At 39.9% G+C, this 3,417-nt stretch overlaps 1 non-coding gene across 1 annotated transcript; it reads left to right on the plus strand.

The window, feature by feature from the left end:
- The first annotated feature begins 322 nt into the window (after positions 1 to 322).
- TRNAK-UUU lies at positions 323 to 395 on the plus strand. The gene has a single exon. It is a non-coding gene; the product is annotated as a tRNA-Lys (tRNA).
- The last annotated feature ends 3,022 nt before the right edge of the window (positions 396 to 3,417 follow it).

Consider the following 3,417-nt stretch of genomic DNA (forward strand, 5'->3'; position numbering starts at 1 on the left):
GAAGAAGATTGATGTGTTTAAATAACAGGAAAACAGCATGGCCATCATGGCAGGAGCAAGAGGATTTAACTTCCCTTTGATGGATGAGACAGACAACTGAGTCATGAAATCCACAATAAAGACTTTGGATTTTATCTAAGGGAGGATAGTAACATGTTGCTTTGTAGTTTTTTGCATTTTGATTTGTTTGTCTTTTTATTATTTTTTGTAAAATAATGGTTTAATATGATGTAAAGTATCTATAAGCAATGGGGAAATTGACTGCAGCACACAAGAGGAAAGAGATAGTTTAACAGGTGCCTTTTGAATTATTTAGGGGAAAACCCAGATAGCTCAGTCAGTAGAGCATCAGACTTTTAATCTGAGGGTCCAGGGTTCAAGTCCCTGTTTGGGCAATGTTAACCTGAGCTGCCCTGGTGGGTCAGCTGGTAAAGAATCTGCTTGCAATGTGGGAGACCTGGGTTCGATCCCTGGGTTGGGAAGATCCCCTGGAGAAGGGAATGACTAACCATTCCAGTATTCTGGCCTGGAGAATTCCATGGACTGTATAGTCCATGGGGTCACAAAGAGTCAGACATGACTGAGTGACTTTCACTTTTCACTTGCATGGTGGCTTGGATTAGAATAGTGGTAAAGAAACTGCTGAATAATAAAGTGTTTACTCACAGCTAAAGGCTGGTTGATAAAGAAGCCTGAGAGAGTGAATAGAAGATAGAAGACCTTTGAATTTATGTCCTCAGTAATGAATTGTTGTTTAGTCAATAAGTCACATGCAACTCTTTTGGAGCTCTATGGATTGCAGCTTGCCAGGCTTCTCTGTCCTTTGGATTTTCCAGGCAAGAATACTGGAGTGGGTTGCCATTGTATAGATAACACGTATTCTAAATTTAGCTTGAGACTTCAATTAGAGCATTGGGAGGGGATGGGAAAATGAATATCCTGTTTTGGGAATATTTGACATGCATATATAATCATTCAAGTGAATATGTAGAGTTGATAGTTAAAGATAAAAAAATAGAGCTCAAATATCAAATCAGGATTAAAGTCATCAAATCAGGATTATAGTTCAATACTAGATTTAAATAGTCAAATAGGAGATGGCAAGAGTGAATGTCGACATTCTAGGAATCAGCAAACTAAAATGGACTGGAATGGGTGAATTTAACTCATGGTCACTCAATTCACTCAATGGTGAATTGGCCATTATATCTACTACTGTGGGCAGGAATCCCTTAAAAAAAATGGAGTAGCCATCATTGTCAACAAAAGAGTCCAAAATGCAGTACTTGGATGCAATCTCAAAAATGACAGAATGATCTCTGTTCATTTCCAAGGCAAGCCATTCAATATAACAGTAATCCAAGCCTATGTCCCAACCAGTAACACTGAAGAAGCTGAAGTTGAACTGTTCTGTGAAGATCTACAAGACTTTTAGAAATAACACCCAAAAAAGATGTCCTTTTCATTATAGGGGACTGGAATGCAAAAGTAGGAAGTCAAGAAACACCTGGAGTAACAGGCAAATTTGGCCATGGAGTAAGGAATGAAGCAGGGCAAAGGTTAATCAAGTTTTGCCAAGAGAATGCACTGGTCATAGCAAACACCCTCTTCCAACAACAGAAGAGATGACTCTACACATGGATATAACCAGATGGCCAACACCGGAATTAGATTGATTATATTCTGTTCAGCCAAAGATGGAGAAGCTCTATACAGTCAGCAAAAACAAGACCTGGAGCTGACTGTGGCTCAGATCATGAACTCCTTATTGCCAAATTCAGATTTAAACTGAAGAAAGTAGGGATAACCACTATGCCATTCAGGTAGGACCTAAATCAAATCCCTTATGAATATACAGTGGAAGTGAGAAATAGATTTAAGGGACTAGATCTGATAGACAGAGAGCCTGATGAACTATGGACAGAGGTTCATGATATTGTACAGGAGACAGGGATCAAGACCATCCCCATGGAAAAGAAATGCAAAAAGGCAAAATGGTTGTCTGAGGTGGCCTTACAAATAGCTGTGAAAAGAATAGAAGCAAAAAGCAAAGGAGAAAAGGAAAGATATTCCCATTTGAATGCAGAGTTCCAAAGAATAGCCAGGAGAGATAAGAAAGCCTTCCTCAGCTATCAATGCAAAGAAATAGAGGAAAACAATAGAACGGAAAAGACTAGAGATCTCTTTAAGAAAATTAGAGACACCAAGGGAACATTTCGTGCAAAAATGGGCTCAATAAAGGACAGAAATGGTATGGACCTAACAGAAGCAGAAACTATTAAGAAGAGGTGGCAAGAATACACAGAAGAACTGTACACAAAAGATCTTCATGACCCAGATAATCACAATGGTGTGATCACTCACCTAGAGTCAGACATCCTGGAATGTGAAGTCAAGTGGGCCTTAGAAAGCATCACTAGGAACAAAGCTAGTGGATGTGACAGAATTCCAGTTGAGCTATTTCAAATCCTGAAAGATGCTGGGAAAGTGCTGCACTCAATATGCCAGCAAATTTGGAAAACTCAGCAGTGGCCACAGGACTGGAAAAGGTCAATTTTCATTCCAGTCCCTAAGAAAGGCAATCCCAAAGAATGCTCAAACCACCGCACAATTTCACTCATCTCACACACTAGTAAAGTAATGCTCAAAATTCTCCAAGCCAGGCTTCAGCAATACGTGAATCGAGAAATTCCAGCTGTTCAAGCTGGTTTTAGAAAAGGCAGAGGAACCAGAGATCAAATTGCCAACATCTGCTGGATCATCGAAAAAGCAAGGAAGTTCCAGAAAAGACATCTATTTCTGTTTTATTGACTGTGTCAAAGCCTTTGACTCTGTGGATCACCACAAACTGTGGAAAATTCTTAAAGGGATGGGAATAGCAGACCACCTGACCTGCCTCTTGAGAAACTTGTATGCAGGTCAGGAAGCAACAGTTAGAACTGGACATGGAACCACAGACTGGTTCCAAATAGGAAAAGGAGTATGTCAAGGCAGTATATTGTCACCCTGCTTATTTAGCTTATATGCAGGGTACATCATGAGAAACGCTGGGCTGGAAGAAGCACAAGCAGGAATTAAGATTGCCAGGAGAAATCTCAATAACCTCAGATATATAGATGACACCACTCTTATAGCAGAAAGTGAAGAGGAACTAAAAAGTCTCTTGATGAAAGTGAAAGAGGAGAGTGAAAAAGTTGGCTTAAAGCTCAACATTCAGAAAACTAAGATCGTGGCACCATGAGGTGATGGGAAACAGATGGGGAGACATTGGAAATGGTCAGACTTTATTTTTTTGGGCTCCAAAATCACTGCAGATGGTGACTGCAGCCATGAAATTAAAAAACGCTTACTCCTTGGAAGGAGAGTTATGACCAACCTAGATAGCATATTAAAAGCAGAGACATTACTTTGCCAACA

This window comes from Cervus canadensis, chromosome 13 (genome assembly GCF_019320065.1).
Source record: "Cervus canadensis isolate Bull #8, Minnesota chromosome 13, ASM1932006v1, whole genome shotgun sequence".
In the NCBI taxonomy this organism is placed as follows: Eukaryota; Metazoa; Chordata; class Mammalia; order Artiodactyla; family Cervidae; genus Cervus; species Cervus canadensis.